The 22,354-nt window shown below is 36.5% G+C and overlaps 1 pseudogene; it reads right to left on the bottom strand.

Annotated features, from left to right (window-relative positions):
- Window positions 1-4,015: 4,015 nt before the first annotated feature.
- LOC145565379 (UDP-glucosyl transferase 79T1 pseudogene) lies at window positions 4,016-5,618 on the bottom strand (annotated as a pseudogene).
- Between the last annotated feature and the right edge of the window lie 16,736 nt (window positions 5,619-22,354).

The following is a 22,354-nucleotide window of genomic DNA, read 5'->3' as shown; positions in this document are numbered from 1 at the left end:
ATTAATTCTTATTTTGGCCTTTAAGTGAGGACGTGCTCTGTCTTCTTCATCAAATGAGCAGAGGATGCCCCAGCCTAGATGCTATACGCATCACCACTGCCGATCTTACAAACACAAAAGGGAGCCTTTCAAACCTCACCCAGAGGGTTGTCTTAGTAAATTTGACAGACCTCAAAGAAGCACCAAAAAACCAAGGTTTGAGAAGGAGTAAAGCTTCCTCAAAATTGATCTGATTACGGTTTATAAGGTCTACACAATCCTCACCAGCTTTTTCAACTACTATATTATCCCTTTTCTCCCAAAGATTCACCCAATTCTGGATCTTGTTCTCTAAGAACTCCCTGGAATCCATGAAGTTCCCCATCACTGCATTATGATAACGGTTGGCTGCCGGCGAGATTAAAGAGGACTCCGGGGAGATTTTTGGTGATCTTCTGGATAAAATAAGCTTCGGTGCTTTAGGGTTTGGTAGTGTTGGGTTAAGGGCCATTTTAGGAAAATACTAAATCTTAAGATGGAGAATGAAAGGGAGAGATGGTAGGTGGGTAAGATGAGTGAAAGGTAAGTGTGAGGTGGGGTTTAATAGCTGGGAGTTTAAAGAATTATGGTTGAAACAGTAACTTGCATTGATGATGGGGAATGCTTTATCACTTTCACTTGCTCTAGTCTAAGCTAAGGCATTGATGAGAAGATAAGATGAGGGATTACCTTCTACAAACAAGAAATTTCAAGCTTGTAAAGAATATTTACGACGTTGTGATTGGCTTGGGGGCCACCAGTGGGCGGCTGAGAGGGGCAAGCCCCAATTTCCTCAAAATTAGGAGAGAGAAGCTCTCGTTTTAGAGAGAGGATTTGATTCTAGATTATATTAGTAGTTGTTTTTTAATCCCAACTATCATTGTTCTCAATATAATCCCAAATTTAACAAAATCTACTCAATTTAGTCCAATTAACCGGTTACTTGCTAAGCTAGTTAAAATCAATGAAATATTTTTTTTTCTTTTTCCTTTCTAAAGATAAATTACGTTTTTTGCTCCTACCCTTTTCTATCCCCTCCTTATGTTCATCTTTCTTAATCTCTTTACTGTTAGTCTGTTACGTCGCCATCGGCCGTCCCATTTTGTCGCTGCCACCATCTCGCTCTTCAATCGTCTCCCTTCCCCCTCTTTGCCGCAACTCTTCCTTCTCTATCAAGGGGTGGGTTTGGTGGTTGCGTGGGGTGGTGGTCACTGGTCACCATGTTCTTTCACGAGCACCGTCATACACTTATTTTTTTTATTAATGGTGCAGTGGTGCTTCTAATTATCAAGAAAAGAACAATTCAGGTTACACTGTGATTTATCTAGTGGAGTACAATTCAAAGGTATTGTAGTGTGACAGGGTGTGTATTGGGGGTTAATGGGGGCTAATGACAGTGATGGTGGAGTTGTAGTGGGGCAACGATGGTGGTGATTTGGTGTGTCAATGGTGGTGATTTGGTGTTTCAATGGTATTTCAATGGTGGTGGATGGCTATGTATAGTGTGGGTTGGATAAACTAATCAAAAGCTAATTTATTTAAGTTAATTATATAAAATGATTAATTAAATTAGAATTAATGAAAACAAAACACTTGTCTAAATAACCTATTTTACAGGTTACTAACACCTCTCAACAAGTTATGGACCAAATTGAGTAGATTGTTTCAAAGTTGGGATTATATTGAGAATAATAATAGTTGAGATTATTTTGAGCGGATCGCTCAAAGTTGGGATTATGCTATCAATTTTTTCATTAGAAAAAACTTATTATAAGAGCTTTTTAAAATAAGCTTATTGAACAATTAGCTTTTTGGCACTTAAACAGCTAACAATTAACAACGATTTATCAAACACTTTTACATAATCAGTTAATTAAAACCAGCTTATATAACCAGTTAATCAAATCAGTTAATACAATCAGCTACCAGCTAATTACTAAACAGGGCCTAAGTGTGAAATGGTAAGGATATGTTGGATATTTGCATTTGAATAGAGATATTTTTTGTTTTAAAATAAAAATGGTGCAATATTTGTAAAACTTTTTAAAAAAATAAGTGGTGCAATATTAAAAGAACGTAGAAAATATAAAGATTCCAAATAAAAATGAAATTTCTCCGGACACAAAAAAAAAAAAAAAAAAAAAACTACAAGTAAATTGCTTTTAAATATACAGTCATCGTTATACTTGGTGCCTTATCATCAGTCTTCTACAGATGTACATAGTCCTCTATAGTGCATGCATGGTACAAAGGCTTCAATTCCAGTTGCATGGTACAAACACGTACTCTGCCTTATGATGAGGATGAGCTACTATATATCATATTTGTGGAACAGAAATATATGATGAGCTATATATTTCTGTTCCACAAAATATTACTCCGTACTAAATAGAAGGTTGTGTTTAACAACTTAAAAACACTCTGCCATATGATGAACTACAATATCATATTTGTGGAACGCAATATATGGCATCAATTCCGATTCCATTGTTTTGTTAGATGAGCACTTCTATATTTACACTTCATATACTGTACAATCTCTATTCTTGGTGAGTTTTTTTTTTTCCATCCGTAAGGAAAAAAGTTAGTCACGTTTTTGTTTTGTTTTTTTTTTTTTAAATATTCATCTTGATCTATAAATTCCAATATCAACTTATTTTTTTAAAAAAATTGTTAATTATGGATGATTAAAAATCTTAGCAAATGAAATTTTGAATTGATAGGTGGAATTGTTTCATCTAAATGATTATGGAAAAAAATACGTATTTATTCAAAGATAAATAGATAATTAAATAAAGTAATGATGCAAGCTTGGCAGAGATATGGTAAGAGCAACTCCAATCTCCTCTCTTTAAGCTAGTTTATGCCTCAACAATTAGCTACTCTCTCCGTTTCATAATGTTAGTCCCATATGGAATCAATCACATAAAATAAGAAAAGAAATATATTTGAAATCTAACATTAAAGTACAACATAATTCATAATTAGTTTACCTTATTTAACTTTTAAATTTTTTATTAGGAAAGCACAAGTCATAATTGCATAATTTAAGGTAAAGATTTCCTTACTTAGAGTCATGTCATCAATTCACAACTTATAAATTCCAAAAAAAATCAAGTTATAAATGAAATATATTCAATATGGGTATATCTTTTTGAAACGCCCAAAATAGCATATGGGACTAACATTATGAAACGGAGGGAGTATTAACTTGTGACTTAAATGAGTCTTGATTCCTTAATTAGCTTTTATAATTTAATTTATTAATACACCAAACCCTCTTTTTGGCAAGTTTTTTCTCAAGCAAATTTTATTTTAGCTCCAATAGTCAAACTAGCTAGGGAGTTTTCTAAATTGCTAGCAAGTTCCTAGCTCTAACTATCTTCAATGGTATATAAAAAAGACCTGCTTGCAAATTAATTAAAATTGCAAGCATGTAGCTTCCATTGAAGTGGAAAAATTGATATAGCTAACTAGATTAAGCCACCTTGCTCAAACAAACTAAACTTCTTGATTTTCTCAAACAATCTAGACTTCTCGAAAACACCATCCACTTAAATTACGATGACATGTGCATGATAAAAACTACGATATTTTATATTTTTATTTTTCTTTCAAGCTACAATATGCTACAACTAATTGACCATAATAGGAGTACTTTATAACTTCAAAACATATCTAATATTTGATGTACTACCTCCGTTTCATATTATTTGCAACGATTTGACATAAGTAGAGAGGAAAAATGACTAATCGTTGCAAATAATATGTAACGGAGGTAGTACAAAGGTAAGCTACAAGGTATTAAATGCACAAGGCCACAAAATTTAACATGACGGTACACTTGTGTTTATTAACTTTGAGCTTGGTTAATTAGATCACTTTCAATAATATTTGCTTTCAAAATATCAGATCATATTTTATTTTAATATTTTCTATTTGATAGTGAAAGGATATTAACGGTAATTAAAATTAGTTATTAATAAAAAAACACTCATATTATTTTTCCATTAACTAATTTAAAACCATTACAATAGAGTAAACGAGAGGCACATAAGATAACAAGAATATCCTTATTGTTATCTATGAAAGCTTAACAACAAAAGATGAACCTTAGTAAAAGCTTTTTTTTTTATTTTTTTTTTAATTTTTTATCCTAACCTTTATAAATAGAGCGATATAAAGGACCAACAAATCATCAACCGAAGACAAGGGCTTCCAAATCATTGATGAAACTATTAATGTTACCACGCATATAACCGGTATCTAGTAGTTTCTTCCTCCAAATTTCATGATTTTTCTTAACCAAAATACCAATTTCACTATCTTCATTCATCACTAATTCAACAGCTTTACACAAACTATCTTTTGAGACCCATGATCCATCTTCACCTCTTTCTACTTGGACCGCCACTTTGGCTTCTTCAACCAATATTTTACTAAATAAGATCTGATCTGTCAATTGTGGGACCAACACAATTTGACTTTTACTCAGCATTGACTCCCATATACTCCCTGATCCACAATGGTTTACAAAGCATCCTACTGAGGGGTGTGCTAGTATTTGTGTTTGTTGCACCCACTCCCCCGTCACCACCCCTCGATCACCCACCCTCTCGGTGAACCCCTCGGGTAATGCCTCCTCCACGGTTGCATAACCTATGGGGGGCTTAAATGCGACTAAGAAGGGTAGTTTTGTCATTTCAAACCCTAGGAGGATCTCTTGGAATTGGGCCACGTTAAGCATGATTTGACTCCCAAAGGCACAAAATACTACCGAGTCTGGTGCAAATCGGCCTAGCCACTCGGCCCAACGAGTGTCTAGATTTTCCTCTTTAGGCTCGGGGAGATCTAGGACTGTAAGGACGGGTTTGTTGTTGTAAAGGTTAGATAAGTTGTCACAGTACTTACCTTCTATCTCACGGCAGGTTTTAATAGCAATAGCATCACTACACTTGAGTGCAGTGGTGATCCTTTGGTAGAAAGTAACCCCCTCACCGTGGGGATCGTCCAAGAAGCTGCGGTGCTTCTTTGGTACTGAAGGCGTGACAGTGGTCTTAAGGTTGCCAGGGGGAGTATTACATGCAACACATGCATTCTCCTCGACCATGGTCCTGTCCTTTGGTGGGTCCTGAGACGGGACCATATCCAAGGACAGGATTGAGGCATAAGTTACACAATAAGTTAGACACTTTGCCTTTTGCCTTGATCCCAGAGGCTGCAACCACCTCTGGGACCCAATAGGCAAAGTCATAGACAACAAGGTTAGGTTTGATTTTATCAAGGATGGACTCAAACTCGGGATGAAAACGGTCTAAGGCCGTGGCAAGGTGGGTTTGAAGATTTAAAGGTATATCGGAGAGCGTTTGAGTGCCCGGAGGTAGTGGGTCAACGTGAGGAACATCGATGGTCTGGATGGTAACAAGAGATGGATAAAGATTTGAAGATTGTAACAAAAGCTTAGCCTTGTTAGGGAGCAAAAGAGTGACACTATGACCTTTCTCGGCAAGTATATTAGCAAGGTGAACAAATGGTGTTGCATGGCCCATGGCAAACCATGGATACATCAACACTTTTAAGTTTAACTTCTTTGTTTCAATTTTCCCCTTTTTTTTTTTTTTTTTTTTTTTTTTTTTTGTGGGATGGAGTTCAATGGTAAACTAGTTTGTTTTTATATATGCAACTCCATGTCTCTTCTACCTACCCCTTTGTAATTAATACTGCAGATTATTTGGTAAGTGCCAAATTATTTTGCTATATTCTAGTAGATATTTGCTGATTTTGATGATTGTGGAATGAAAATTCAAAGATAGTTGTTGTTGAAACTGGAGAAATTGCTTTATTGCTTTTGATTTCGTGCAATAATATGAGTAAATAGTTTAATTTCTTTTGTGTGCTAGAAGCCTATTAGTTCAATTGGTTGAGCATTGTGTTAAAATGTAGTCAAAATTAATATAATTACCTTATTTTTATTTTTATATGCTCCGTAGTAATTACCTTATCTTGATATATATATACTATTGATATAGTGAACCCATTTCTATATACAATGATTTTTTTTTATATATAATGACCTCCGTGTAAATGTCGTAAATATTGTTATTTGTTGTAATTGCATTACTGAAGAATTTTACATTTGCTCTAATTTAAATGCTTTTAAGCAGACTCCTTATACTTCAAACGACTTGTTTATTTTTATCTTTGTCACTGAAATATATTCAATTCTTGATTCAAAATTGAATGCAAGCAAAAAGTCACAAGTCACATCATACAAATTTGAAAGTTGTTTTGCAGTTTGATACAATAAGCTTTTGGTTAACAATTTTCGATTATTTTGTTGCCTCTGTATTCGATTTCTTTTATTGAACAGTTTGTAAATGTCGTTAAAATTGATAAAGTTACCTTATTTTTATATACAGTGACCTATGTGCAAGCATCGTCAAAATTGATATTGTTACCTTATTTTTATACATAGTGACCTGTGTGTAAATGTCGTCAAAATAAATATAACTTGATATAATTACCTTAATTTTATATATAGTGACTTCTATATAAATGAGGTCAAATTGATATAATTACCCAAAGTTTATATATAGTGACCTCTATGTAATTATTTTCAAATTGATATAGTTAAGTTACTTTTATATATAGTTACTCTATGTAAATGTCGTCAATTTAGATAAAGTTACCTTATTTTAGTATGTAGTGACCTTTAAACAATTAAATTGATTATATGTAAGGTTGGAAAGATCTTAGGGCTTTAGGTCTAATTTTTTGTGATAATATTGAATGGTTGAGATTTGTTGTTTTCAGCATAAGCCTTGTTTTCAGCGGAACCACCCGTGTATATATATATATATATATATATATATATAGAACCAATCCTATAATAGAAACTATGAACTAATCTGGACCGTCAGATCTAACACAAAAGGCGCGTGATCTAACGGTCCAGATTTGTTCAGACATATTCAATTCATTTCCCCCAAAATAAGAGCTCTCTCTCTCCTTTCTCTCTCCTCAAGCATTTTCTCTCTCCTCCATTACAACGCCATTCGAGCTTTCTCTACTCCATTGAAGGGAGTTTCGTGCTTTCACTACTCCATTGAAGCGACTTCTTAGCTTTCTATATTCAATTGAAGTAGTTTCTGAGGTAAGATATTTATTTCGTAGAACATCGATTTTAATTTCATTACTTTTACATCCAGTATAATCGATTTAGGGTTCTTCACATTCTGAAAATTATATAGCAAAATTAGAACAATTTGTTGTAAATTCATCAAGATCTTGCTAAAATTTGAAGTATGCTCGTTTAATTTGATGAATTTTGTTCGTATAACTTCTGCAACGACTCTCAATTATTCGCTCGAGATGCAAATTGAGTTCAAAATAGGTATAATTGCGATATATGATTGTGAATTATGTGTTGTTTAATTGTTTGCTGCAAAAATTGCGATTATTTTAAATAGTTAGCTGCTTGTTACCGCTTGTTAGCCATAATTGCTCTGTATAATTTAGTTATTAGAATTGAAGCTAAACCTAAGCTAGTGTTGCTTGCTTACATATTGTGCTTAAATTTTAAATTGAACGATTAATGTTTCCTACTATTTTATTTATTTCAATAGTAGATAAAATCCAAATAGAAGTAAACTAATTCTTTTTTAAAGTAAATTTAAAATGTAAAACAATCTATACATATGAGCAATCAAAAATTGTAGATTGTGTTTGCTCTTGTTAGTGAAGAAAACTATCTATACATATGAGGATACACTTATGCTTATGAATTTGTGATGCTTGATTGTCGTCTACTCTTCTAGTATTTCATTATCTATTTGATTACATTGATGAGTGAATTTCAATTTGCCTTGAAAAAGTATAGATATTTCTCTTAAAGTAAACTAGTTATCTTTAAAAGTAAATAAATGTAATTATATGTAACCAGAAAAAACAATACAAGCATCTAACATACAGAACAAGGCTAGTCATGTCAAAGAATCGGTTGCAGCAAATAAAGGAAATGTGCACAAGAATAGTGCAGTAAAGCAAATAATACTGAGGTAATTTGTTTCTTTTCTATCATCTCTTTTGGTACAAATGGCTATTTATATCAGTAAAGTAGTAATTTTCTTATCATGAGAGTTTTTTTGGAAATGTGATAAGATCTAAGGTCCTATTCATTTAGAAATTTAGATTCAATGAAGTACACATCTCATAAAAGTAAACTAAATGTCTCCAAATGTAAACTAATCCTCTCTTAAAGTAAACTAATGCCAACAATTAGGACATTTTAATGTTTTTGCCTTTGGTGTGAGGTGTGTGGTCTTATAAGAACTCTGTTATGTTTAATAAGCCATGGTAGAACTGAGATATTGGAGTCATGGGGTTTGTTCGACTAGTTGGGGATTATAAAAATTACACTGATATAATTTTTATTGGGATAGTTAGGGAGGAGTTTGAATGGGGCAGCTGCTAGGAGCTCTTGGGTGCCACCTGTTGCTGGCAAAGCTTGTATCAATTAAGATGCAGTGATTTTCGAAGCTAAGGGGGTAGGCTTGGATGCTGTAATTTGTGATGAATGTGGGATTGTTCTTATGGTGCAAAAATTGAATGGAGAGGCTGTTGTTGTTTGGCAGAATCCTTGGCTGCGAGAATAAGAATGGTGCTTGCTAGAAGAATAGGTTGTCAATGTATGGAGCTTGATACATGTAAAATTTATCAATTTCAAAAGTAGATAAAAACCAAGTAAAAGTAAACTTGTAGCCTTCAACTTCAAGCAAGGCACCTTCAAAAACTGCCTGAAAAGAAACCAAGGAGAAGATACCTCATAGAACGTGCAATTTTCTAAAATGACTGAAATTTCTTGTCGAGAACGTACACATTTTCCTGGTAAAAATCTGCATGATTTTTGTGCTCTAATAGATTAGAAAATCATGCAGAACTTGTGAAAAGGATAAGAACTATTTATCTTTTTTTCATTCCATAAATCTTTGAACCAATATATACAAAATTTTAATGGATAAATTTGAGCTAACCTCGTCTGCCAAAAGCACAATACCTTCTTTCTTGAATACTTCAACAATTTGATGCTGATTTTCCTCCTAAAGCACCTGAAGGAATCAAGTAAAACAGCTAGATTCTATGCGAAGAAGAGGCATACAATAATTTCTAAGATAAATGTAAAATTCATCAATTTTAGAAGTAAATATTAACCTAGTAAAAGTAAACCCATTACATTTTAAAGTAATTGTTTTGTGTTACAAGCTAACCTCTTCATTTGTCTGATCTGATGCTGGTTTTTATAAATCTATAAACTTGTAGCCATCAACTGATTTAGCTATGATAGACCAGCCACTCACTGGCAATCTTATCCCTAATTTGTTAGTGTATATACATATGAGTATGGATTGAGGAGGCTCCTCCTTGTGTAATGGATGTTGTTATGCTAGATTCTGCTAGCATTTCTTAATCAAGATCTGCTGCTACTTTCTGTCAACAACAAAAAAAATGGTTCTCACGACGAGAAATACATATTTTGCCTCTAAAAGTAAATAAAAAAGAATATAAAGTGAATAAAAAGGACTTTAAAGTAAACCTATTAGCTCAAGTGGTAGAGCACTATGCGGATGCATAGAGGTACAGGTTCGATTCCTACATAGGTTATCTTAAAAAGTAATTACAAAACACTCTAAAATTATTCAAAATATCTCAAACGTAAATCTAAATCTCTCAAAAGTAAAAAGAAAAACTTAAAAAAAAAAGTAAATTAATACATGTCAAAAGTACGTAAATCAAAATTCTCTAAAGTAAATAAATAATGCTAAAAAGTAAACTAAGGTATCATTCAAGTAAATCAAATTAGCTCTAAAGTATATGAATAATAAATTATCTTCAAAATGATAAATGACTATGGGAACATTGTTATAGCACAAAAACTCCAAGTCATTGACTTTCATATCCTTATAAGGCGAGTCAAATCATAAGAAACAAATATATTGAGTTCGATATGATGTAGAGGTTTTCAAATTAAAAGTAAATAAAACTATATCAAAAGTTTTTTTAAAAAACAGGAAATCTAATAAAACATTACGAAGTCTAATCTTCATATTACACACATAAACCTACGTGGGATTCGAACCCACGTCTTTTGTGCACTTGCACAATACTCTACCTATTGAGCTACTAGGCTAATATAGAGTAAGAATAATTCGTTAACACAATCAATCGTTTTTAGTTTCTTTATAAAGGAAATAACAAAAGTAAATATAATATACTCAAAAGTAAATAAGAAAAGCTTAATCACAAAAAATGCATCTCCTTCCAAACGTATTCACTTCACACCCAATCTACATGCCACAAGAAACCTGAACCTTGCTCTGCTGCATATTCAATCTCTAACCTTCCAAAGATAGCTACTACTCATCAGGTATAATGAAATTAAAAATCAAAATATTCATCATTATAAAAAAAGGAAGCAAATTAATCACAGTTATACTAACCAATCTATTATAGAAAACTAGTTAAGAAGAATATTCCTGTTCTTTATGTCCTTGTGAACATGTGGTGGGCTTGTATATCTATGTAGGTAGTTCAGTCCAGTGGCAACATCACAAGCCACCTGCATTCTTTGTCCCCAGCTCAAGGTTTTCTTATCGGGGCAGTCTTGGTAAATCAATCACTCAAAGGTCCGTTACCTGCATATTCATAGACAAAGTACCAAATTCCATCCTAAAAGCAAACCCCAACAATCTGACGAGATTTAAATGGTTGATCTTGTTTAGTACATTAATCTCTTTGCTGACATCTCCATCCATCTTCTTGATTACCACCTGATAGCCATTTACATTTCCCTTATATACCGTTCCCTTAATCTAATGATTAGTACTGCAATTCACTGTCGCTGCCTGCAGGTCCTTGAAACTGTATACTTTCAGGGAAGCTACTTTCCCTTATACGTAGATCCCTTGATCCAATGATCAGTACACAGACTGCACTCTTGCTCACAGCAGCATCCCGTAATCAATAAATCTTGACAGAATCATTATTCAATCAATTACATAAATCTAGACTAATATGACTTAAATTAAACAATAAGCGATGTCGAAATCAAAACAATGAAATCCAAACCCGAAATCGCAAAAATCGTAATAAATTAAACAACGAAATCAAAATAAAATAAAAAACAAAAGATCATTACCTCAATGAATGCGAAAATCGAAGGATACGAAGTAATAATAGAAGATCAGATTGAAGAATATGAAAAATCAATGAGCGCAAGCGAAGAATTGAAATCGTGAAAAATCGCTTAGCAGAGAATTTGAACGTAGAGAGAGAAAATGCGGAAGAAGAGAGAGAAAGAAAATGAAGCAGGGCATTAATTAGGAGGGAGGTCATTCAACGTAGGAAATTACGGAAATACCCTTAATGAGGCGGGTGAAACGTGAACCGTCTAATTGAGATCGATCAACAATTATGATGAGTTCTTAGTTCCTATTATAGACCTTGGTTCTCACATGATCTTGATTCTCTATATATATATCACTTATCTGCATAGTTATGTACTGAGTAATAATTTTATTGTACAAGATTTCGCGGCTTTTAATTGCACACGTATGTGAACGAGAATTTCCAAAGGAAAATGGTCGCTTTAGGAAGAGTTAGCATTACTAGTTTATCACCCTTTATTTTACTCACAAACTTATATACAAATTCATTCTCATAACCATTATTTGTGGTACGGTCACAAACCAAACATGCCGTTAGAGATATATATCGTACATATAAATTCATACTCCGTACAATTGTAGTTGTAATCCTTTATGTTGCTAAAGCAGTTATTGTTTTGGTGTATATTTATGGTGAAAGAGAAAGTTCAGCTCTCACATACGGCATATTTGAGTTGCAATAAAAGGTACAAGGGCCTACAACCATACTGCATACGAAGTATTTGAGTTCCAATTAAACTACATTCGTTTGTTTATGTTTATCTCATTCTCCATACAATCTACGTTAAGGTGCTAAATATTGAATTTTTTTTTTTTTTTTTTTTTTTCGGGTTGATATGGGAATCTAATTTAATTCCTCTAGGCATTTGTATGTAATACATTCAAATTAAATTTCCACATCAAATTTCCTAAGAAGGAACTTAGTTGTTTGTTGTCATATGAAAATAGTTGTAAATTTTGAGTTAGCTAGGGTGGGCTTGCTTTAATTGGATCTTTTACTGAATTGGCTAGCTTAGCAAAACTATTTACCAAAATAGCTACTTTCAAATTCTAATTCCAAAACTAACCAAATACTACATATACCATTTAATCATTTTTCTTGTGAACCGATTGGCCAGATTGGTTTATTTTGTTATTTTTTGTTCAATTTTATTTGTTAATATCTGAGAACAAAGACTTTATTTGAAAAAAAATTATCATTCTACCTCCCAACTAAATAGCTTCATTTAATTAATATTACATGTAATATTTGGCTAGTTTGGAATTACAATTTGAAATGAAAGTAGTCATTTTGATAAACTAGAGACTTCAGTAAATTAAAAGATCCAATTAAATCCCATATTTTGTGGGTATTGAAAAGTCCAATGAATTTGCACATTCTACTTTTCACTTTTTATGATCAATCGAACAAACCCCATATATTCAAATTTACATAAAATTTCAATTCTACCACGGTGTAGTGAAATAATTTATGTAAGTCTGTGTGTGGAGCCAATGTTTACAACGGTTGTTTGAAGTATGATTACCATATATATTATTTTAATACTAAACAATGTGATCGGTTTATTTTTTCACATTATAATAATGACATAATTAGTCTTCTAATTAAATGTATTTTATAAAAATTTAATCCAACATAAAATAAATATTTTTCAAGAAACTATATAAAATAAGAATAAAAATTACTTAAATGAAATTAAAATTTTGATAAAAAAATGTTGATAATAGTATTTTATACCAAAAATAAAGTAATTTAATTTATTATTTAATGAAAATATGTCAATTATGATGAACTTCATAATCATTAAAACATTATATTTCAAACAATTGTAGGAAATATAATGTTGCAATCGTTACTTTGAATGTAGATCTCAATACGTTGTGACGCTTTTTACGGCTGCCCTAGAAATGTATTTCGACACCACCGGTACGAGGTTCTCAATGACGAATGCTCCCCAAAGGTAGCACAACGATCCTTCAAATCTGTACCTCGAATGAAGGATTGGAATCTCCTCTAGAACTAATCAGATCTCTATTTAGAATATCGTAAAGTATTGTGTAGAACAGACTCGTGTGAGTCTGGTCATACAAACAGAAAAAAAGGTTGTCAGAAATAAGATAATAATAGTCAGATTTTAAATTATAAATATCAAATATTAGGTAATAAGTGTTAGAAATTAAATAATAATGGTCAGATATTAAATTACACTTATCATGTATTAGATTATAATTGTCAGAAATTAGGTTTTATATATATATATATATATATATATATATATATATATATATAAATGGGATCATATGAGACCACATTCCTTATGTGAGAACCCTATTATATGTGAGGACATATTACAACCGTTGGATCAATTGCATCGAATGGCTACAATTTATCCCAATCATACATAATTTCAAAAACAATTTTCTAGCGTTTTCTCTCTCCTCCTTCATTTGACGCGCCATTTTTTCTCTCCTCCTTCAATTTCTCTGCAAACTTCATTGATTCTTTGTCAAGGTGATTTTCGTTGATTTTAGTTTGATTTTCGTTGATTTTAGTTTGATTAATTGAGGTTTTCGTCAATTGAATTCTTCATTAATTAAGGTTTTCGTCAATTTTTTTGCCATTTTTGGGGATTTTCGATTCAATTTCTGTTCGAAATGTTTGCTCATTTGACAAATGACATTTGTTAAATTAGCAACTAAGTATTTGCTCATTGAGCAACTAACTATTTGTTCATTTGCTAAATGAGAAAAAAATTAATTGCTCATTTTCCAAATGATCAAAATGAGCAAAGAAATGTTTGTTTATTTTACAAATGAGTAACTAATTATTTGCTTATTTGACAAATGAGCAAACTAATGGTTGCTCATTTCACAAATGAGCATAGAAATGCTTTTGATTTAATGAATTATTAAAGAAATTTTTGCTCATTTGACAAATGAGCAACTAAGTTTGCTCATTTGTGAGATTAGCAACTAAGTATTCGCTTATTTGACAAATGAGCAACTAACTACTTGCTCATTTGCTAAATGATCAAAAAATTGATTGCTCATTTCCCAAATTAAATGATCAAAGAAATCTTTGCTTATTTTACAAATGAGTAACCAATTATTTGATTATTTGACAAATGAGCTAACTAATGGTTGCTCATTTCACGAATGAGCAAAGAAATGCTTGTTGATTAAAGAAATGTTTGCTCATTTGACAAATGAGCAACTAACTTTTTCCTCATTTGTTAAATTAGCAACTAAGTATTTGCTCATTTGACAAATGAGAAACTAAGATTTTTCTCATTTGTTAAATTAGTAGTGAAGAAGAGGAGAGAGAAATCGTCGATCTTTAATTTTTAGTCTCCATTGTAATCCCACCTTCAAGCTTTGAAGAGAGAGAGAGAAAGGAGTATACAAATTGTACGTAATTTGGGTTTGGGAGCTGATGTGTTTGTTTTAATAATTACATCATTGTCATTACTAGTTGAACATTATCAGCTGTTGGATTTAATACAATCTAATGACTGAGATTTGTCCTCACATAAGAGATGGGTTCTCACATAGAGGGTGGTTCTCTCCAGATCCCGACCATATATATATATATATATATATATATATATATATATATATATATATATATATATATATATATATATATATATATATATATATATATATATATATACGGGGTGGTTCCGCTGAAAACAAGGCTTATGCTGAAAACAACAAATCTCAACCATTCATTACTAGCACAAAAGATCAGATGGTTTAAAAGCCCTAAGATCTTTCCAACCTTACATATAATCAATTCAACCGCTTTAAAGGTCACTACATACTAAAATAAGGTAACAATATCAATTTTGACGACACTTGCACAGAGGTCACTATATATGAAAATTAGGTAACTTTATCAATTTAGATGACATTTACACAAAGGTCACTATGTATAAAAATAAGGTAACTATATACATTAAGGTCACTATCTACAAAAACATATTAAGGTCACTAATTTTGCCCACATTTACATTAAGGTCACTATATACAAAAATAAGGTAACTATATCAATTTTGACCATTTTCTCGTAAAAGTCACTATTATACAAAGTATGGTGACTATATCAATTTTGACCACATTTACATAAAGGTCACTATATACAAAAACAAGATAACTATATCAATTTTGATGATAACCTTCAACCATAGTCAAGCAACATGCAATCTATGAGCCACTTGGATTTCATACCTTGCTGCAGCGGCTTTTGCATCCTCCATATTCCACTTTCTTGACATATATCATACAGCAGCCCATACCTCTCCAATTTTGAATCATGAATTGAATATATTTAAGTGACAAAGATAAAAATAAAATACGTCGTCTGAATTATAAGGAGACTGCTTAAAAGCATTTAAGCATTTAAATTAGAGAAAATGTAAAATTCTTCACCAAAATATACAAATAACAATATCGATTTAATCAGCTTCACCGAAATCAAGATTACAAAAACAAAATAATCAATCGGAGCAATCAAATCAAAACACTCTGTTCAAATGGATTACAGAGGAACTTAACCATACAACTATAATCTTCAATGAATTGATCTACACAATCTAAAACAAAGTTACGACAATCAAAACATAATAGTGCTCAATTTAATTTAAAATTTATAATATGTAACTCAATTAAAATCTACAATTAAAATGCAAAATCTCTTAATTCAGACTATTCTCATCGTCAATCACTTTCCACATTACAAGTCAATTTAATAAAAATCAACAATCATAGCTCATTTCAAATCTGCAATTGAAATGTTCATTTCAACCTAAGAGTTGAATAAAAAAACTTCATAATAAAAATAAAAAATCAGAACTACAACTACTTCAGTATATTCATATTTAAGGAGAAGCTTGTGAAACGAGGAAAACGCATCACAAAAAATCACCTGATTCAGTTTTCAACCTTATGTCTGTTTTCACATGATCCACACTATATAATATATATATATATATATATATATATATATATATATATATATATATATATATATATATATATATATATATATATATATATATAGTATATAGTATATATCAAAACCTTCTCTTCTGGGTGGTAATAAATTTGAAGAACATCACAATTTGTATAATTAATAAAATATCGTCATAATTTCATACCTGTACACCATAATTTCTCATGTCCTGCATCATCATCAAGCCAAGTATGACTTCTAACAATGTATTATCACAATTAAATTAGGGAAATTGAAGAAAGATGCAGGGAGAATAGGAATATCTGGTTTACGACTCATGTAAAACGGAATCACACAAAACCTTCTCTTAGAGTATTAGGGTTTTGGGTTTATGTTTTATTTGTATTATGTATGTATTCATAAAACAACCGGGGGGGGGGGGAATTTAAAAAGAATAAAGAAGGAAAATTAAAAAATGAAAGAAAACAAGTCGTATTAACTGACTTGCATTCCCCTACAATTTTATTTAGCCATTGCAAAACTATTCCAAAACTATATGAACTTACTTAAAAAAAAAAAAAAAAAAAAAAAAAAAAAAAAAAAAGGAAAAATGCATTTTAAATCCCAACTTTGCCCGGTTTACTTTAAATAATCCCTGTTTTGGGGTTTTTTGTCCCTCGGGAGAGTTACAACTCGAAGACTGATCCTGCCGGCTCTGTACCTGCAAAATTAACGGAGACACCGGTTGGATGGTGCTCCGCCTCCAACGCTCAAGTTAGTAACTTGAAGTAGAGTAAAACGTGCGGAAATTAAGGTGGGAATCTGCTTGGATTCCAAGCTCAGTTGTCTCTATCAAAGGGACGGTTTTCAATGAATACCTTAAAAATGTGAACGTGCCCTCCAAAAGAGGGGAATCTCCCTATTTATAGGGTCCTTGGGAATTGTGCCCCTGATTAGGGTATCAAACCCTAATCATTGGTGGGCTGCGCCGTTCTACGGCTTTCTCGGGATTTGGGCCTGAAGGCCGACATTTTCCCAAATATCTGGGATGACACGTGTCAAGCGGGGAATGGTCCACTTTGGACTATCCTTGGGCTGACACGTGTCGCCCTCCGATTAGGCCACATGGCGGGGTAAAAATACCCTAAACATTTGCCCCTCACAGATGTGACGTGGCAATCCGCGTGGCATCTGTGACACATGTCACTCGCTGAACGATGGTAAATTTACCGCCAAAAAATTACTGTTTAACTTCTGGGTAAATTACGGAGTTGCCCCTCCTTTCACCCTCTATATATAGCCGTTTACCCTCAGAATCTTGCCACACTTCACAAAAATTTCAGAGTAAACTTAGAATCTTGAAAGAGAGAACAGAAGTCATCCGTCTGAGTCAGGCGCATATTTGAAGAAACCCAGACGCACCAACACAGGCGGAACCGTCTACCTTCAGATATCAAATCTAAAGGTACCGTCTCTGACTCTTTCAGCTCTTTTTTCATTTTTCCGTTTGTATATATTCCTTACAATAAATGGATTCATCACCAACACACACGGCACAACCTAGGATAGGATCCAGCCGTTCACCAGGGACGGCTGAGTCTAGGACTGGTAGTGCCGTCTCAGGGTGTTGGGACCACCCTCATGCTTGGATTCCGACCATCTGCGCGCCTGTGCAGGACACAATGGCTCGGACTATGCAGACGACACGAGATCCAAATTATAGGAGCGATGACTCAGGCGCACAAGCGTCTGAGGGGGAGGCGTCTGGCTCTGGACACCAGACGGCTCCAGAAAGGTCCCCTCCGCGCGGCCCCCCAACTCCTCCTGATTCCTTTTTGGAGGAATGCGACCAAAGCGGGGAAGAGGACAATGACCAAGGCGGGGAAGAGGCCGCCTCAGTTTCCCTTTCTTTATCAGGGGAGGAGACGAGAAGGGTTGTTGACGTCTCTTCCTCTAAAAGCAGTGACGATCTTCCCCCGCTTGAGGATAGTGAAGAAGAAGAGAGGAAGACGTGGAAGGAGAAAGATGATCCCTTCAAAATCCACGTCTCCTCAAAAGACATTGACCTGATGGAGAAAAATCTTCCAAATTTCCTGAAAGCCCACCCAATGGGAGACGGGTGGAGTATAAGGGTGCCTCCCCCAGACGGCACCATTTCTTGGGAGGACACTGAACGCAACGCAAACGGCTACTTCGGCTGTTACGAGGCGGCGTTCAGGGCAGGTCTTCGCTTCCCCCTTCACCAGGCGGTGAAGGCAATTTTGAGAGGCTACGGCCTCGGAGTCTGGCAACTTTCCCCCAATTCTTGGGCAAACATTCTGGGGTACGTTGCCGCCTGTGAATTCCAAGGGGTTCACCCCGGCTGGGAAGCGTTTGCCAAGATGCACTATCTCAGCCGCAACCCAGGCGGGTTCAGAGCGTGGTATACTCTGTCCACACTCCCCCAATACATGATGACCTTGGATAAGGTTTCCAAATTCGACGGCTGGAAACACAGGTTCTACCTGTGCACGGCTCCCACCAGACGGGAGAACTACGAGCTCCGTCTGTACAATAAGAAGCCTGACCTTATGGGTCGGAAGTGCTGTCTTCCTCGAATTCCGGATGAGGACTTTGACAAAATAATTGAGGCTGATCTCTTCGGCCTCACAGACGCGACCCTGTCAACCGGGGAAGTAATAAAGGTTCCAAAGAACTGGATCCCAAAGAGCGCCTGGTTCAGGGACGAGTGCTTCCTAGCCGCCTGCGGGCTAGGGCACATGTTTGATAGAAGTATGCGCCTGAATCATTTCCGTCTGGGGTACTTTTGTGTCAGAAATGAATTTCTTGTTAATGTTCTAACTGTTTTCCGTCTGACCTTGCAGGAGAAGCATTAAACATGTTGCCCGAAGAGAAGACACCCAGACGGTCCTCTGCCCAGATCCGCCGAGATTTGGCAGAAGCCCAGGCGCGTGAGCTCAGGGCCAAGGTAAACGCCTGACCTGCTTTTTGAGTTAACTTTCAAAGTTTCCTCACGTCGTCTGCTGACATTAAGTTGTTGTATTTTCAGGGAGGCAAGGTGGACAAGACGTTTGAGAGGAATCTCAAACGGGCTAGGGAGGAGACCCCCGTCTCAAACCCAAGCAAGTCCTCTAAAAAGGCCGCCTCCTCTGCTACTCCTACTGCCCCGCCTGGGAGGCAAATGAGAATAGGAGGGAGGAATGAGCAGGTGTCAGGCTCTCTTGGCCTAGACTTGGCCCGTCCTCTTCCTGCAACCGGGGGGCTTTCAACGGCTGCCAGCGGCTCCCGCCTGGCCGGCTCTGCAGGTAAGAATCCCTTTGAATCCCCGTCTGAGCTGGGATGGCCGCTGCGAGTGAAATCACACTCCCAGCAAACGTCATCCTCAGACGGTCGGAACCAGATAGGCGCTGCTTCAGTAACCCAATCTGATGCTGATTGTGATGCAGATCAATCGCCTCGTTGGCCAGACGTCCAGAAGCATGCCAGGGCCATGCTGGGCGCTGTAAGCAAACGGGATAAGGATGCTATCTCAGGGATTGAGACGTTCAATCTTGAACGCATCGTCACCCTTCTGGCGGAGGTAGTACACTTAACCAATTTTTCAATGGCTATTTCTACACTCTTTCCCGTCTGCATCCTTAACCTTTATTTTTTGTAGGCCTTGCTGCGGGTAGACGGTCTCAAGCGCCCTTACACCCGCAAACGGGATGAGGTAAGACGGGCCAAGGAGTCCGCCTCCATTGCCAATGATGTTGCTTTCCATTCAACCATAATTAACGACCTTGAAACTAAAGCAACCGAAATGACGCAGGCGGCCAAAATTCAAGAGCTGGAGGCGGCACTGCAGACGGCCAACCAGAGGGCCGAGGCTGCAGAGGCGGCCCAGAAGCAGGCGGAGGTGGATCTCCCTAAGCTGAAGGAGGACCTCCAGAAGGCCAAAGAGAACCTCCAGGCTCTTCAAGGAGCTTCTTCAGAGAATGCTGATCTGAAGAAGAAGATATCCCAGATGGAGGAGGCGGCGGCTAAAGCTCAGGAGAACTTCCGAGCAACCCTCCAGGCGGAGCAAGACCGTCTGGTTGCTGAGATGGCCGCCGATAATGAGGCCATGATGAAGATCGCCTGGGATGCCTTGAATCCTGGAAAGGATTACGGCGTCTGGGCCCTGGCTCACAAGTATGCTGACGAAGTCGTCTACTTGCGAGAGAGAGGTGAGCCAGAGCCTGAGTCCTTCCTCGCCTGGGCTGAGACGGAACAACCGGAGCCTGAAACTCCAGAAGCCCCAGACGTTGAAATCCTTGAGGAGGGCGAGAGGAACCAGGAAGGGCCGCCTGCAGGGCAGTAGCTTCAGCGGCTGTGCGCCAAGCCTTAGTTTTTCTGCGGCAGTATGCCAAACACTTTGTTTTTCCGGCCTGCGTGCCGAGTATATTTGTATTTTTACCGGCTGAAGAGCCGGGTCTTGCAAACAATATTTGATAACAATTGATCCATCCAGCCGTTTGGTTGGACGGAAATCTTTTATGAATGCACCGACTGAGTCGGTTTTATTACTTTGCGCTTGTGTTTGAGCTTTCAAATTTTTGCATTTCAAATTTCTCCGCCTAACTTATCAAAAGTATGCGGCTGCAATTTTCTCCGCCTAACTTATCAAAAGTATGCGGCTGGTCTTGCCCCTGGACGGCTGTGTGGTTGGTTTCAAGTGAAGCTGATTGATTGACTTGGGAACGTCTGATGCTGCAAAGAGCATGATACGTTTGTAAGTCAATCAATCACAGTAGTGATTGCCCCAAACCAAGTATACAGCCGTACATTAACAGGCGTCTCAGCTTCTAGCTAGACGGTGTTTCCCGTCTGAGCAGAATTTAAATAGCCGTTGCACAACTCTTTTGCCCCAAATGAGGATGTGTACAATTTAAAAATAAAAACGCTAAGTAAGAAATGCAGCCGGTCCCCGCCTGATGTCCTTAGACATCCGGGTTCCGGAACTTGCTCTTTCCTTAGACAGTTCAGGTCAGACGGCTATGGATGGCTGATTCAGCCGTCCAATTGTGGCCGTCTGCATTGATAGGGTAGGGAGGCAAATAGAGCCGCCTGACCCTTCATGGAGCAGGAAGGCAAATGCCGCCTGGGGGCAGGAGGCTCATGGCCGCCTGACCCTTCATGGTGCAGGAAGGCAAATGCCGCCTGGGGGCAGGAGGCTCATGGCCGCCTGACCCTTCATGGAGCAGGAAGGCAAATGGCCGCCTGGCCCTTCATGGAGCAGGAAGGCAAATGGCCGCCTGGGGTGTTTTCGAAAGTAATCTAAGTAGGAACCTCAGTCGGTCACCGGCTGATGTCCATTGGACATCCGGTTGTCGAAACTTGATCGTTCCTTAGATTGCTCTGGTCAGACGCCTATGGATGGCTGATTCAGCCATCCAATTGTGGCCGCCTGCATAGGTACGTAGAGTAAGCAGGTTGGCTTCTCTCTGCGACGATTGCACCCGGAGGGGTGTCGCCGGACGCCTTTGTCCATGTTGGGACAGGCGAATTTAGGTCGAAGTAGCCATCCGGCCATTGGCCTCTGGTCTTGTTATAGACCGGCTGTATAGCCACTAAGCGTTTCTATGCTTAGCTTACTTATCTGGCCATTGGCCTCTTCGTCAATCAGACGTTAATTCAATTTTCAAGTGTCAAACTCAGAAAAAAAAACAGGTGACCCGTCTGAGTTCCGACGGGAAACAAAATATGATAACAGAAAGCAACTTCTCATTAATGTGCTTCTTGTTTACAAAATTTTACAAAATCTCAGAAGTAGTATTTTTTCAAATTATCTACATTCCAAGTTCTAGGCAGGCGCCTGCCGTCTGGAGTTTCCAGGCGATAGGTGCCGTCTCTTACTTCTTCATAAATCCGATAGGGGCCTTCCCAATTAGGAGTTAGCTTTCCAAGCTCATTAGCCCTACCGGTTGCCTCCATTTTCCGTAACACTAGGTCGTCCACTTTCAAGGGGCGCCTGTGTACTCTCTTGTTGTAGGCTCTTGTCATTCTCAGACGGTAAATCTCATGACGCAAGGCGGCATTGCCCCTACGTTCTGGAAGTGAATCCAATGCCAGGCGCATTGCCTCCCAGTTTGCCTCTTCATCATATAACATGACTCTGAGAGTCTGCTCATAGTGTTCA

This window comes from Chenopodium album, chromosome 10 (assembly GCF_948465745.1).
Source record: "Chenopodium album chromosome 10, dcCheAlbu1.1, whole genome shotgun sequence".
Lineage (NCBI taxonomy): Eukaryota > Viridiplantae > Streptophyta > Magnoliopsida > Caryophyllales > Amaranthaceae > Chenopodium > Chenopodium album.
Note: the sequence above shows the minus strand (reverse complement) of the source record. Positions and strands in the feature narration are given on the sequence as shown.